Raw genomic sequence first — 17161 nt, forward strand, 5'->3', positions numbered from 1 at the left:
TTCCATAGGCTGGTGGTGTGTTCATTGTTTTCCTTCTGTAAACACATTGCTCTCGTAAAATTCTAGGTTGTCCTTTCTGGTAATTGGGATTGTGTTTTTAGATGATGTGATAGTTGACTAGCTCCTTGGTTGAGATTGTAGTTGGTGTCTTTCAGTTTATGGATTTAGGAAGGTAGCCTCTTTAACCTGCTATATTCTTTCTTCAGCCCTTGTTAGAATAGCAGTGCTTTCTGGCCAGTCTTAAATGTTCAATAACATAAATTATGACTCATAGTAAGTTAGATAATGGAAGCCATGTGTGGGTACTTTGCCGGGTTCCTGACGTGGCGATTTCTCTCTAGTCCTTTAACACTAGCTAATAGAATGTAGTGGCTTGGTGGTTATTCATTGGGTCTCTAACTGCAAGGTCAGCAGTTTGAAACCAGCTGCTCCTGGGGAGGAAGGATGGGGCTTTCTACTCCCATAAAGAGTTACAGTCTCAGAAACCTCTAGGGCAGTGGTTCTCAACCTTCCTAATGCCACGACCCTTTAATACAGTTCCTCATGTTGTGGTTATCCCCCAACCATAAAATTATTTTCGTTGCTAGTTCAGAACTGTAATTTTGCTACTGTTATGAATCAGGCAACCCCTGTTAAAGGGTCGTTGGATTCCCAAAGGGGGTCGAGACTCACAAGTTGAGAACCACTGCCCTAGGGGCACTTGTACCTTTGTCTTATAGGGTTGCTATGAGTTGGCATCCTCTCAGTGGCAATGAGAACACCCTTCTCGAGAATATTGTACCCATATTTACTCTTGGTTTCCTAAGATAGAGCCTATCTTGACCCTCACTTTGTTTAATGTAAATGCAGTTAACCTTTTATACATAGCACTTTAAAATGTTTTAAGTTGTCTCAATTGATCTTCATTCCATTCCAGTGAAATAGCCTCATCTTATGCATAAAAAGCTTCAAAGTCTGCAGAATTGCAGACACTTGCTTCAGAAAACAAAGTTAATTTAGTAAAAGAAACCTCACTCCTAGGTGTATGTGGTGTTGACACCAGATCCTGTGTTGTAAACATCCTGAGTGCTGCTCTAGTTCAGATACTATGTGCTGGGTATTTTCATAGCCTGGTTTCTTGTGGTTTAAGGTGGTGTGCCAGCCCCCCACCACTAACCATGGGTTCAGGAAGCACAATTGTATGGTTGAGATATATAAATAGAATATTAAAGTCATCGAGAGCATGAGAGATAGAAGCGAGAGGCAAATAATGGAGTCAGACACATTTCATAGTAGAATGCTCACCTCAGCCCCACTTTGTGGTCCACGTGGAGAGGGGAAGGGAAGGAGGATAAGGGGAAAGGGAATCTGGGGAGGAGAGGGAGCTGAGGAGAGGTCAAGGGATCTCTATTGCTAACCCAGGCCTATGTACCTTTGGGGGCGTGAAAGCCCACTAATTACAGGTAAAGACATACATCACAGGAAGGGGTTACACTATAGGTTATACAGCAATGAGCGGGGGTGGTCTAGGGACAGACACACAATAGGAAGAGGAGGGGTTGGGGGTATACATGTGACAAGATGGGCGGATCCTAGAGTCAGGATGGCAGCTGGATCTACATAGGAACCATTACCAGTAGGTTGTGAATCCCACCTACAGGAACCAAATCAATGACTGCAGGCCTGTCCATTGTCCTTAACAGCAGGGAGCGGGGCCTGCTCCTTGGTGACTGACTGTCTTCAGGGAGGATGTCTGTAAGCATCTGACCTCTCCCCACAGTTTCATGCATTTTTCTCTTGATTGTTTGGTTCCTGGGGTAAGGTCAAATCCAAGAGTCAGGGACTCAATACTATCTTTGATTGAATAAGTCTTAAAACTATAGATTGTTTTTCTTCTTACTCTTTGAGCAGTCACGTTAAACCTTTTTTAACTGGCATTCACTTAAATTGTGTGTGTATGTGTGTTATGTATGTGCATATATGTATGTACATATATGTGTGCCCAAAGTTCAGAAACATACAATAGCTGCTCAGCAATTAAGAAGCCCATAAATGTAGTGTTATTAACTCAGTTAAAGTTGGAATCATCATATCTAGGAGCCACATTAGTGATAAATATTTTGTTCTCTTGAAGTGTGGACATTAAAAAAAAAACCCCTGTGTTTAGAGTAGTTTTAGGTTTATAGCAGTTTTGCACAGAAAGCACAGAAAATTCACATAGACTTCATCTCCCTCTTGCCAACAGTTTCTCCTGTTATTCACATCTTACATTAGTGTGACATATTTATTGCACTTGAACCAATAGTGATACATTTTATCATAACCTAAGTCCATAGTTATATTTGGGAAGCCACTCTGTGATGATATACAGGTCCGTGAGTTCCTGAAATACCATGTATCCACATTGCAGTATCCGGCAGACCAATTCCGCGGCCCTTAAAATGCTCCCGGCTTTGCTGATTCACCACCCCCTTCTAGGGCCATGCATGGCACCTGATCTCATATATATATGCTTTTTCAGAATGTCATACACTTAGAATCATACAGTATGTCACTTGTCACTCTTTCACATTTACTTTTTTCACCTAGCAATATAAATTTAACTTCCATGTTTTTTTTTAAATTTTTTAGTTCATTTCTTCTTATTTGTGTTAAGCTGGTTGACTAGAGAAACAAATCCAGTGATGCTCGTATATGTGTAAGAGAGAGCTTTATATCAAGAATTAATTGTAAGTATATATAATATATGTAATTTTAAGATAATAATATATAATAATAAGGGTTCTGGGAGGGAGGGGATAAAGGAGAGCTGATATCAAAGAGTTCAAGAAGAAAGAAAATGTTTTGAATCTGTTGGTGGTAGCAATTATACAATTATGCTTGATCTAATTGAATTATGGAATGTTATGATATCTGTAAGAGCGCTCAATAAAATGATTAAAAAGAGAAAGAAAAAAGAAGTAATTGTATCAGGAAAACAATACTTCCTAGTCCGGATCAAGTCCATAAGTCTGAGACTAGTCCATAAATCCTTACACTAGTCCATAAATCACTCTTCAGACTCACGCAGCCATAGCAATGATGTGAAATGCAGGAAGATCACATGCCGGTGGTTGAAAAGTCTTGTGGATCCAGTGGTGGTTGAAACATCACAGGGCTGATTCAGGTCTTTTGTCTTGTCAGCTGGAAGGTAAAGACAGAGAGAGAATGGGAGGTTCCCAAGACCTTCTGTATGAGGAGGTCCCGCCCACAAGACACCATCAGGCCTCTGGGACAGGCTAGACTCCACCCCTACGCTTCAAGTTGACATGAAATTCTGTAACTACCACATTATTGATGAACACTACATTATATTAGACATAGTTTGGTCATCATGTACTTATTGGAGGACATCTTGGTTACTTCCAGTTTGGGGTAATTATGAGTAAAGCTGCTATAAATATTCACACGAAAAACCATTTTTTTGGTAGATAAAAGTTTTCAGTTCACTTGGGAAAGTACCTAGAAGTGTGATTACTGGATCATAGGGCTTTCCTCTATGTAACTGTCGGACACTGCCAGACTGGCCAAAGTGCTGTGTCATTTTGCAGTCTGAGCAGCAGTATTTGAAGATTCCTATTGCTCCACCCAGTCTCAAGCATTTGGTGGTGTTTTTTATCTTAATCATTCCAATTCAGATGTAATGATATCTCCTGGTTGTTCTAATTCGTAAGTACCTACTATTAATAATATATGGGAGCTTTGGTGGCATAGTGGGTTAGCATGTTGGGTTGCTATCCACAAGGTCAGTAGGTCAAACCCATCAGTCACTCCAAGGGAGAGAGATGAGGCTCTCTATCCTATGAAGATTTTTGAGAGTCTCAGAAATCCACAGGGGGCAGTTCTACTAGGGTGGCCTTGCGTCGGAGTCAACTCAATGGCAGTGAGTTTTGAGTTAATGATATACCCGAGCTCAGGTGGCCCACTGGTTAAAACACTTGGCTGCTAACTGTAAAAGGTCAGCAATAAGACCATTTATCTGTCAATTTGTCCTACTGTGGTGGCTTACCTTTTGCTGTGATGCTTGAAGATGTGCCACTGCACCACTTAAAACCTCTGATACCTGTCTACCTTGAGTGAACTTCCAGACTGAGGCAGGGAAGGAGGACCTGGAGGTTTGCTTTTGAAAAAGTCCGTGTGGATCCTTATGGATAGCCGTGGAGCACTGTTGAAATAATGCTGCCAGAGGAGCCCCTCAGGTTACAAAGCACCCAAAAGGTTCCTGAGGAAGAGCTGCCTCAACAAAGTGGAGTCGGCCTTCATGACATGGATGGAGTAAAGTTGTCGGAATGTTCATGTACTAGTGTGGCATGCCTCAAAACGAGAAGAAAAAGCTGCAAAAAAAAAATCTATCAATAAAGACTTGGAATGTACATAGTTTGAATCAAGGAAAGCTGGAAGTGGTAAAAAATGAAATTCAGTATGCAAAAATTGATATCGTGGGTATTAGTGAGTTGAAATGGACTGGAATTAGCCATTTTTACTGAGACAATCATACGGTCTACTATGCAGGGAATGACAGGCTTAAGAGAAGGGTCATCACATTCAAGATTATCCTGAAATAATCTCCGGATGCCCACAAGGAAGACCAATTAATACAACTATTATTCAAATGTACACACCAACTACAAGTTGATGAAATTACAACTACTAAAATGCCAAAGATGATGACATTAAAGATTTTTTTATCAATTTCTGTAGATTTTTATCAAATATGCCCTCAAGATGCATTGACACTAGTGATTGGAATCTGCACGTTGGCTACAAAGGCAGGAGAATCAATAGTTGGATAAATACAGCATTGGTGATAGGAGCATCACAGAAGGTCATGATGCATTTCTTGTAAGATCATTGCCTAATACATTGACAGATACCTTTTTTAGCAATGTAAATGACAACTGGCGCATGTAGCTCACAGGATGGAATACAAAGATATCAAACTATGTGGAAAGACAGAATGGAGAAAATCAGTATCATATTCTCAGAACAAGGTCAGGGGCAGATTGTGGAACAGACCATCGAGTTGTTCCTATCCAACTTCAAGTTGGAGCTTAAAAAATTTTTTTAAGTCCATGAGAGCTAAAATGCAGCCATGAGTATGTGCCACCTGAATTCAGAGGCCATCTCAGGAATAGATTTGGTGCATTGAACATTAGTAATTGAGAACTAGATGAGTTTACCAGATGGCATTAAGGATACCATACACAAAGAAAGCAAGCGTCATTAAGGCAGGAAAGGGGTGGGGGGAGACCAAATTGGATTTTAGAAGATACTCTGAAATCTGCTCTTGAATGTAGAGTAGCTAAAGCAAAAGGAAGAAACAAGTAAAAGAGCTGAGCAGAACGCATCAAAAGCTGACTCGAGAAGACTAAGTAATGTGTTATAACAAAGTGTGCAGAAAACTAGAGTTAGAAAAACAGAAGGGAAGGACACAGTTGACATTTCTCATGCTGAAAGAGCTGCAGGAAAGTTCATGCCCAAGTTGTAATATTGAAAGATTCTATGGGCAAAATATTGAATGATACAGGAAACATTGAAAAATTAGTCTTCCACTCTTTTAAGAGGTGATGCATATGGTCAAGAGCAGATGGTATTGAAGGAAGTAGTCCAAACTACACTGAAGAATCGGCATATAACAAGGCTCCAGGAATTGGCAGAATACCATTTGAGATGTTTCAACAAGCTGGGTCCACACTGGAAATGCTTATCTATGTCAAGAAATGTGGAAGACCAAAGAATGTGGCCATTCCAAAGAAAAGTGATCCATTGGAATGTGAAAATTATCAAATAATACCATGTGTATCACACATCAATAAAAATAAACTGAAGATAAAATGGTTGTAGCAGTATACCAGCAGAGAACTGCCAGAAATTAAAAAATACATTCTGTAGAAGACTTGTGGTAGTTACATAATCTGATGTCAATTTGAGATTATTAAGAGTGAAGGGGTGGAGTCTAGCCTGTCAGTCAGGTCACAGCTTGATGACCTCATTTGAAGGCACAACAGAGATAAATAGCTCAGCTGAAAGAGACACACTCTCTCTGCTATACATTCCTGTTGACAAGCTGCATAAAGCCAAGCTGATGGAGCCAGAGCCCTGGCGCTGGAGGAGCCACATGGAGACCAGCACTGAGATGCTTCCACCACCACTGGATCCACAAGACTTTCCACCCACTGGCCTGTGATCTTCCCACATTCAGCATCATTGCGTGGCTGCAAGAGTCTGAAGAGGAACTTAGGGACTGATGTTGGGTATATGGGCTAATATCAGATTTATAGACTTCAACTGAACTGGGCTGGGATATTTTCTTAATATACAATTACTCTTTCATATAAAGTTCTTTCTTACACACATTTGGGTCTCCCTGAATTTGTTTCTCTAGTCAACCCAGACTAACACAACGTGTATCATTTTATAGCTCTACCAGCAATGTATGAGAGCCCCAGCTTCTCCACCCACATGCTGGCATTTGTTGTTTTCAGAATTTTTTGAACTTTGCCCTTAGTGCTGGGGCAAGATGATAGCTCATTCTCTTTCTGGTTTGTACCTCTCCAGTGGCTAGTGCCCTCAAGCATTTCTTCATAAATGTGTTGGCTTCCTGAGTGTCGTCTTTGGTGAAGTGTCTATCCACGTGGCTTGCCTATTTTATAATTGGACTATTTGGCTTTTTCTTGTTGAGGCGTTTAGAGAGTAGTACCTTGTCTGAATATCTCCCAGCCTGTGTGTTCTCTTTCAACTCTCTTGTTGAAATCTGTAGATGCACACAAGCTTCTGAGTTTTAGCAGGTCCCAGTCATGTTTGTGGCTCACTTTAAACCCAGCAAGATGACAGCGCAAATTCCCAAATGATGCTCCCATATACTGTATTTGTATGGGGCCACCCCCACCAGGGTAGCATATTGTGTATATTATTAGCTAGCTACTCCTTGGGAGGCCAGGCGCTCCCGTCCTTTGGCGGGAGTTAACAGAGGCTGTGGCTAGAAAGGCACGGAGTGATTCACAGCACTGCAGGTGTTTTTGATTTATCTATATTCTGCCATGGCACCACTTGTTTTCTTTCATTCCAGTAGCATTGTGAAACCTTACCTCTGTCTAATGTCACTAACTAGATGCTCCAATAAGGGAAAAGGCTGTGGCAATTTGTAAAACAGTAGTTTCAGTAAAAATATTGTTTGAATGACTGAATCAGATATAGGCCACTCAAGAAATATGGAAGTTTGGCAGTAAAGACAATGTGAAGACCATTAGGTAAGAGTCAGTGGTATATTCAAAGAATCGCACTGTGGATGGCCCCAGGATCAGGAAGCCTCAGTAGGTTGGGAGGTAGGAGGAAAGGAACACGTAACTATTCTATGTGATCAGGCAGTTCTACCCTGCCCTGTAGGGTTGCTGTGAGTTGGCATCAGCTAGATGGCAGGGAGTTGAGTTGCTGAGGATGGAGCATAAGGAGCCCTGAGGGTGCTGTGCTGGGCTGCTGATTGAAAGGTTGGCAGTTCAAACTCAACACTTGTTCTGTGGTGGGAAAAGGAGACTATTCCCATAAAGAAAGGACTCTCCACTGGATGGCTGTGGGTTTAGTTTTGGGCTTTAGGGTGGAGCATATCCAAAATAATTATTAGCGCTAATGTGGTGGTGTTCACTGGGTTACTGGACACCCTGTAAAGTCTTCAACAGTACACATCCAATTATGATTTACATAACTCTTGTGAGGATGGTCCAGGATCGCGCAGTACTTTTTCTGTTGCCCATTAGCTGCTGTGAGTTGCAACCACTTTGATAGCACAGAGCAACAGCAGTTCATAGGAGCCAGCAGTGAACATGTACTTCACGCGCCACAATGTGGTGTGCAGAATTCATAACATTAGAGGAAGCAAGCAGTAGCCAAGTGTAAAATGCATCTTATTGACAACATCCCGATATCCAAGGACCTGTGTGGTTCCAACCTGGAAGTAATTCTGAAAAGTCACAGAGTGACCCATGAAACCTGGCCCACCTCTGTAACTCCCGTTCTGTCCTCATGGAGGAACTCAGTCTGTGGAATGCTGAGGTGCTGAACTAACAAAGCGTCCTGGAGAAAGAGGAATGGCACACGTACAGGTCATGCCGGCACCAGCACAGAGGTCCGTCCTGATTCCTCCGCTGTAAGCTAGTTTTGATAGAAGTTTAAAAGCTCCGTTTTAAGAACGTTTTCATTAGGATTTCTTTTTATTGTCGGTGTCTTTATAAATCTGATCTTTATCTTTGGGAGTTGGCATGAGAATGCTAACATCAACAAATCATGTGCTGCTACTTTGTGTATTCTTTATTCGTTCCTAATGTAACAGAACTGGGCAGCTGTACTGTGGTTTGTTGTAACTCTGATATGCCACAACAAATATGTTTTAAGTTGAAGACTACTTGTAATAAATATTCATGGTATAAAAATTAGATTTTAGAAGTATAACGCAAAAGAAACAAAAAACCACCCAAACCTGTTGCCACTGAGAACAGTTCCATATAGGGAAACAACTACACATCTTTCTCCTGGGGGTTATCTGGTGGGTTAGAACCGCCCACCTTCGATTAGCAGCTAAGTACTAAACGGCTGCGCCACCAGGGCTCCTGTAGAAGTGTAAAGTGATAGACAAAAGTCCTTCCTGTCTTCTCATATATTCTAACAGCATCTCTTGGCTAATATTCCATAATTTTCACTTTTTCCTGTTTTCCCTTCACCCCTTGTTATCTTTTACAATAATTAAATTTTTTTTTAAGGAATGGTATTCAGCCAACTCATTTATGCATTCCTCTGAGTGTATCTAGTACACCTTTCCATGACTTCATGAAATGTTAGCTTCATGTTTTTCTGGTGAAACGTGCTTTTTTTTTTTGGCAGAAATTAAGATGGGTTTCTAGGTTTTTGTGTGCTATATAAATAGTATTGCTATTACAAAAAGATATCTTGTACTAATATTTTTGCTAGCACACGAGAGGAAATCTGTAGGACATAGGCCTAGAGGTCACAAGTACGTGCATAAAACACCGGATTTACGGGCTGGGTGTGTACCGCGCTTGCTCTTCCGCAGGCTTGCACGGTTGGTTTGTACTTCTCTTGTGCCTGAGTGCTTGCTGTCCTCTAGCAATCTCACTTTGATGGGCATTTCTTTAGCTTGGAGTGAGTTTGAAGATATTTTCAAATGTTTACTGGTCATTCATTCTTGGTAGAATGCTACCTGTATTTGTTGCCAATTTTCCATTTTCCCTTTTCTCAGTAGTTCATAAGAACTCTGGGAAAATTGATATTTGCAGGTATCTGTCCCGGTTTCTGGTTTGTTTACATATATATTTACCATTAAAAATGTATTCTTTTTGACTTCTAGGTTTTTGTCATGATTCAAGCCTATCCTATGCTTTAAATAACTAAATACTTAATAATAATTTTTAAAATCTATTACATTTTAACTCATGGTTTTATATTTTAAATATGATATATCCGAAACTTATTTTGCCATCAAAGAACAAAAAAACCATATCATTGTGAATGAGGGGGAGTGCAGATTGGGGACCCAAAGCCCATCTGTAGGCAACTGGACACCCCCTTACAGAAGGGTCGTGGGGAGGAGATGAGCCAGTCAGGGTGCAGTGTAGCAATGATGAAACATACAACTTTCCTCTAGTTCTTTAATGCTCCCCCCCGCCCCCCAACTATCATGAGCCCAATTCTACCTTACAAATCCAGCTAGACTAGAGGATGTACACTGGTACAGATAGGAACTGTAAACACAGGGAATCCAGGATGGATAAACCCCTCAGGACCAATATTGAGAGTAGCCATATCAGGAAGGTGGGGGGAGTAAGGGGGAACTGATCACAAGGATCTACATAAAACCCCCTCCCTGGGGGATAGACAACAGAAAAGTGGGTGAAGGGAGACGCCGGAGAGTGAGACATGAAAAAATAATCATTTATAAATTATCAAGGGTTCGTGAGGGGGTGGCGGCAGGGAGGGAGAGAAAAAATGAGGAGTTGATCGATACCAAGGGCTCAAGTAGAAAGCAAATGGTTTGAGAATGATGATGGCAACAAATGTACAAATGTTCTTGACACAATGGATGGATGTATGGATTGTGATGAGTTTTATGAGCCCCCAATAAAATGATTTAAAAAAAAAGAAGTGCCCATAGGGCTCTGTCTTTTTCCCATAACACAACTCAATAGTGACCCTATAGGACATAGAACTATTGCTTAGGGGTTTCAAGGCTGTACTTTTTTTTTTTTTAAGGCTGTACATTTTTATGGAAGCAGACTGCCTCATCTTTCTCCCAAAGTGGATTTGATTGGTGGGTTTGAACCACTGGCCTTAAGGTTAGCCTCCAGGGTGAATGTTCTTTCCTTAGACTCGTCATATTTCCAAAATGAAAGTTGAATTGGGAAAGTTACTTTGCGAAGTTGCAAGATTCCCATACAAGAACCAAGAATGCTTGTGGCCTTTGATTCGACTAGGGGACGGGTAGGGAGATTTTAGAATCCACAACTTCTCAGAGTGAAACAACATCTAAGCAGGAACTGCAGCGTCCCATTATCTTTAGAGTGTGGGTGCGTTCTGAGTGACTACCACGAGGCTTCACTTTTTTGGTGAAAATTTTCCATCTAAAACAATCGAAACATGTTTTATGCTGGTTATCCTTAAACCAATAGGTAGTTTTTATAGAAATTTGGTTCTATAATTTGTGGAAATTTCCCTGACCCACTGCAGTTCATTAAGGAGAGACCGCAGTGCAACATTCCTGAAGTCGCCATGGAACCTTATGACTAGGATAACGTAAGAGTTGGTGTAATGCTGACTGACTGCCTTAGCCAGTCTGGAAGTAGTGAAAATCAGGGAATTCAAAACCAGTGTCAGATAGTTGTTGCGTTATCTAGATTATGAGCTGACTGGTTCAGGGATAAGTAGAGAACTGCCAATTGTATAGAAAAACAAACTGGGATTGAAGTCCAAAGGAAGGAGGGAACAGCCTGTCACCGATGTGGAAACAGTGATATGAAGGAAGGTCTGGGTTGGGACAGGAGACTCAAGCCTGCCAGCTGCTTCCCTTTCCTTTTGTTTGCCAGACAGTGGTAGCGAGTAATGAGGAGAGAGCTTTGTTGTTGTGACACAGGACAGATTTGGGGTTTACAGATAAATAAATAATGATATTTGGAGGAGAAAGTACACCTACCACTTAGTGACTTTTTTTCTGAAGTTCAATACAAATTAAAAGGGCATGACTATATGACATCCATGGTACAGTGTCCCTTGATTATATTTTGAAGGCATAAAAATGTAGAACTTACAGAATCATCATGGAAATCAGAGGGAAATGGACGTTTAAAGCCTATTGACTAGAACTTTCTTTTCTAGTGACTCCAACTGATTCTTTAATCGATAGATTTAAGCCTAACTTGCAATTTGTTACTTGAAACATAGTCTGAGACCTGTAAACTCTCCAGTCACACCATGTAACTCTCTCACTGTTTCTGCTATGAAACGTATTGAGCTTCATGGAAACTGAGGGAAGATAAGCTAACTCAGGAATGTGTGTGCTAGGCTTGTTTTAACATGAACATAGAGTTCAAATTAAATCCGCCATCTATATTCTCATGTCTTTTGGTCATCTATGCCTTCAAAGCTTAAGAACTTCATTGGTGTATGCAAAACTAACACGGAAATGCAAAACATTAGACAGTGTGGATGTAGATTTTATTTGATACTTTATAAGTTACATTTAATTTAATGAATGTATATGCATGTCATAAAAATATTTGCCTTTATTTTATTACAAGAAGCCCTTCTCTGCTCCCTAAAAAAACAACAATAGTCCATTGCTGTCAAGTCAGTTTGATTCATAGACCCTATAGGACAAAGTAGAACTCTGCCCTCCGTGATTTCTTAGGCTGTAATTTTACCCAAGCAGACCGCCGCAGCTTTCTCCTGCAGAGCAGCTTGGGGTTCAGACAGCTGACCTTCCAGTTAGCAGCCAGCACCCCCAGGACTCCTTTCAACCCTGCTAAAACGCCACCACCCAATGCCACAGAGCTGATTCTGACTCAGCAACCCTGCAGGACAGAGTGGACCAGCCCTGTGGGTTTCCGTAACGACTCTTCACCAGAGCACTCAGTATACTTGGGCAGCACGAATTATGAGTTCTGCTTTTCTGGCTTCAGTTGAATGAAGGATAAGGGGGCTGAAAAAAGTTTTGGGAAAATGGAACTAAAACATACTGGAAGCACCATCATGTTGAAAATATTAAGTGAGTCCTAAAGGCACTTGACCAATTTAACTTCTCTTTCAAAATGATGTGAAGCATTGAAGTCTGGAATGGAAACTACTAGTATTCTTCCCATGCAGGAGAATTTAGTGTCCAAAGTCATGTACCATTTTGAAAGCATAAGCGTGATGCTTATGTTGATTTGTGTCATATGATGTCTTGCATTCACTTGCTGGATAAAGATTCAGGATTTCAGTGGCTTCTGTGTTAAATTCCACAATCGTATCCTAGTGCCACATATACTGCGCTGTTCTACTCGAAGAGGCACAGCAGCCTTGATTGTCTTCTTTGAGTGGAAATGAGAAATTAGGAAATAAAAGATTAGGGCTACAGACTTATTGGGGTTTGAACACCTAGCATATTCAGCATCTTACTTCCCGGGCATTGGAACTTGGTGTATTTTTGAATGAATAAAGTGATTAACTTTCTCTGATTTGAGAAGTAGATTTTCATATATTACTGGCATTTCCGACTAGTGGTTTGAAACACAAAAATCTATTTTCTTAGGGCAAGACTGTTTTTATAGTTGAGCATTACACGTTCCTGTCTTACCGTTGGGCCTATAAATGAAGAAGCGCTAAGCTGATGCTTCACCTTGAATAGCATGAATGAAATGCTGCTTTAGCTTAGTTGAACCGGTTTGGAGTTACTTTTTTCGTTGTGCACCCGCCGGTAACAAAGGGCACGAAGGGCATTCCTCTGTCACATTGTGATACTCTGTGTAGAAATGCGTACGTTTTAATTTTTTCATAAGAATAGCTTCTGAGATTTCATATTTTAGTGTCATGTTTGATATTTCATTCCATGATCATTTGTTCATTCACATGTATTTTTATTTTTAGCTTTAAGCGAAAGACATGAGGCCTAAGACTGAATGAGGTTGTTTTGAGGTCATCCTCGTCCTGAACCACTTCAAACAGAATGGTAATGGCAAGCATAAGCGAGAGACAGAAAAGGGCTTGCTTCCTGTTTCTCCCTGTCTGTTCTCCTACCCTGATCCCACTCTCCAGATTTAAAAGCGTAAAGTTGTGACGAAACCATATTAAACCACACGCCAACATCTCTTAACTAAACTGATTCGAATCTTTGCCTATGGAACTAACCATATGAATCCATATGCTAACCAAGCCTTTTAAAATTGCTTAAATACTTTTCCTTTTTTTTTCATTTTAAGTTAGCTGTAGTGAACTCCCTAACTGGCAACAGAATAGTCTATGAAGACGGCTGTGCTATTAGGGGTTCACAGATTGAAATCTTGTCTTCCAGTAAAGGCTAGCTGGGTTTGCCCTTAAAGGGAATCCAAGCTTAGTTTTCTAAACGAGAAAGTCAGGATCCCTGCCATTGTTTTCTTTTCCTGTGTGAAAGAATTTTGAATGCTGTATATATGTGTGTTTGTTTAACTTTTGAACATATAAACAGCTGACTGAGAATGGCAGTTTATTAATGAACACTGCTTTTGTTAATTATGTGTGTCGTAGTTCAGATTACACTATCTAGATGAATGTAATGCCCTAGAACATTGTTCCCAGTTTTCCTGTAGTAAGACCTTCTGGGGGGCATTTCCTTTGGATAGGAGCCCTCATGACGCAGTGCTTTATTAAAGCTTGGCTGATGGAACCCACCGGCTCGCTGCTCTGTGTTCTGTGGGAGACAGATGGGGCCGTTGGCTTCCATAAAGATTTCTAGGCATGGGAACCCTATGGGGCAGTTCGTCTTTGTCCTATAGGGTCGCCAGGAGTGGGCATCAACTGCAGGGCAGCTATTATTTTATTCAGATGGACCGTGTCCTGTTATATATATTGTTCGGTTGTTGTGTACCATCCAGTCAATGTTGACTCATAGAGACCCTATAGGACAGGGTAGAACTGCTCATAGAGTTTCATAGCAGATAATCTTTATGGGAGCAGACCACCTGAAGGCAATTGTTAAGCTCAAATTCTCCAGAGATAGAATTGCAATAAGGTTCTTGGCCCAAGTTCAGATTTTACCCTAAGCCACTATTTTAAGGTAGTGAGTCTATGTGTTTGCTTTTCTATAATACCTATATTAATATTAATAGCAAAAATGCCACAAATTTACGTATTTAACCCAAATTATCCCTTTGTATAGTTGTTGAGATGCTGAAAAACTAGTTGTGTTACTATTCTGGATGCTAATACAACCCAGGGTCAATTCTAAAGAACAAAACGAATCTATTTCATCCCCATACTGTCTTCTAGAATCCCAGTTGTCACTATCATTCTATACATTACCTAATTTGTCTACAAATGATATTTTCTAACTCTTTAATCTCAGACATGAGAATGACTTTATTCAGATTCATAAAATGTGTTCCTTTTCTTTACATGTAATGGTGGGAGAATTGCTCACATGCATTTAAATCCAAACAAAACCGGCCAGTCTAACTGGCTTTTTCTAAATCTGGTTTGTTTAGTGTGGTGATTTTGATGACTTTTTGTCTGATCTCCGTTTATACCTAAACATACCAGCCTATCCTTGTATACAGAGAAGCCATGTACAATAATGTGCTGTTTGTACTTCAGGAAATGGCAGCTCTCAACTCTTCATTTTCTGTGGAGAAATTAAACCAATAGGCCTGGTCTTTCAACCTGTAATAGAAGAACTGTTCTTACAGTTCACTTGTGTGTATTAAGCTTTAGTGAGAAACAATTACTGATTGCTTTTAGTTTTAGAGATTCTTATTTCTCATATTTAGCCAAACAAAATGATCGTTTATCCAAATAAAAAAATTACAGAGATTGGCCCTTTAAGCTTCGAAGAGCTTGGCAGAATATGTTTGTTTCATTTGCTAAAAAGTTAATGTAATAGAAACACAAAGAAGTCAACCACTATTGATTGGCTGACAAGAGTAGTTTCTAAAGATAGGATTTAGCTTTAGAAATAATTCTAAAGAGCTATTTGTACATGGATGAAATCTGTAGTTCACTTGTGGATCTGAATGTCTGCCACCTCATGCCAGCTTTTAAAGACAGAAATAATGCCACTTTAATTTAAAGCCTCAATTGTAAAGTTGAAGGGACTTTTGACCCAGGAATATTGAATAAATATATATCTCTCTGTCTCTCAATATTTATTTTGCTATTTATAAATTGCCTTGTTTTTAAGTAAAACTTCACTTGAGTGAAGAGTTTATAATTGTAAGAAGGGAAAGGGCACTAACTTTAAAATGTTGTTTTGAAAATTATAAAAGTAAATATTAACCTTTTCTAGTAAAGTATTTTTACTTTTGACATTGTTTAATTTTTTTCCTTTTTGTTTTTTAGGTTTGCAATTTTTTTTGGTGATGGCATGTTCAGAATCTTGGATCCCTAAGTTGAATATGTTGGAAAGATTTAGGAACCCTGGAGACTGTTATTTTCCTATATCTCATGACTTACTAGGTGGATGGATCAGTAATAAAAAGTATATGAAAGAACAGACGCTGTAGGTGTGCACTTTTACATTGGCGTGCGTGTCTCAGATGATCCCTCGGCTACTGTGCAGTGTTCGGAAATAGTTGTCTCTTGACAGTTTGAGGTTTCCAGAAACATCAGGTTTTCTTTTTTTTTAAATTTAATCATTTTATTGGGGGCTCATACAACTCTTATCACAATCCATACATACATCAAATGCCCTCATCATTCTCAAAATATTTGCTCTCCACATAAGCCCCTGGCATCAGGTCCTCATTTTTTTTCCCTCCCTCCCCACTCCCCTCTTCCTCATGAGCCCTTGATAATTTATAAATTATTATTTTGTCATTATTTCGTCTCCCTTCACACACTTTTCTGTTGTCCCCCAGGGAGGAGGTTATGTGTAGATCCTTGTGATCGTTTCCCCTTTTCCACCCACCCTCCTGCACCCTCCCGGTATCGCCACTGGCACCAAGGTCCTGAAGTGCTCGTCCGCCCTGGATTCCCTGGAAACATCAGGCTTTCCTCGTCGGTGGTTTGTTCACCCCACCCCATCCCACACTTTACTTTGCCATCTACCTTGCAGTGTAGGTTCCTTGGACCTGAGAGGATTCTGGCTTAGGAGGACAGGAAAGGAGACAATATCATTGAGTGATAATCCTGAAGGAAGTAATTATAAAATTTCAACTTGGAAATGATCTCAGAATGATTTCTATTAGAATTTGTAAGTCTCACCCAAATGCTATCCAGACACACTGGTGGGAAAATGCTGCCAGTTTTCAAAGTGGACATTCTGATGTAGGATGGCAGTGCAATCGAGGAGGAAACTGAGCCGTTCCGTTTCACCTCCCCCGCCGTTACCATTGTTGGGTAAGTGAACTAGTGGAAAGTAAAATGACCAAAAGACAGGCAGTGTGAATGAAAAGGAGGTGGAAAATGCTCGTTTTCAAGAAGGATGACTTGTCCTTTAAAATTTGAGAGCTGACTATATTCCATATACTTGAACACAGTTTTTACAACTGGACTGCTACGGTGTAAATCCAGAATGTGGACGGGGCTATTCTTGAAGTCAGAATGGATACAGAACTGTCCCCATTCAATAGGAGACTCCGTTAGTCCTCTGAGTGGCTACACTGCCATTATTAGTGACTGGCTGGGTTTTTTGTTTGTGCTTTTCCCCTTTACCTGCTAGAGTTCAGGTACTTGAGAAAGATTTGACGGCCAAAAACTGGGTAAAGATTGATTCTAAGGCTTCATTCAGAACAACTTGAAAAAGGACCCAAATGAGAGAATGAAAAGACTGTAAGGAAGTGCAGAAACTCAGCAATAACACAACAGTTTATCGAAAGTTTTACTCTTTGATGCATTAGCAATATTACTGAAATTACTGGGTAGCCAGTTTTTGTAGCATTCCTGTTAGAAGCCTTTTAGAAGCTGAGTAGAT

General features: G+C 40.3%; 1 long non-coding RNA gene across 1 annotated transcript; it reads left to right on the forward strand.

Moving 5' to 3' along the window:
* The first annotated feature begins 11960 nt into the window (after positions 1 to 11960).
* Positions 11961 to 15742, forward strand: LOC123521326. The gene is made up of 2 exons (XR_006679783.1): positions 11961 to 13228; positions 15589 to 15742. It is a non-coding gene; the product is annotated as an uncharacterized LOC123521326 (long non-coding RNA).
* The last annotated feature ends 1419 nt before the right edge of the window (positions 15743 to 17161 follow it).

This window comes from Echinops telfairi, unplaced genomic scaffold (assembly GCF_000313985.2).
Source record: "Echinops telfairi isolate 266 unplaced genomic scaffold, ASM31398v2 ScPeMD7_9;HRSCAF=40, whole genome shotgun sequence".
Lineage (NCBI taxonomy): Eukaryota > Metazoa > Chordata > Mammalia > Afrosoricida > Tenrecidae > Echinops > Echinops telfairi.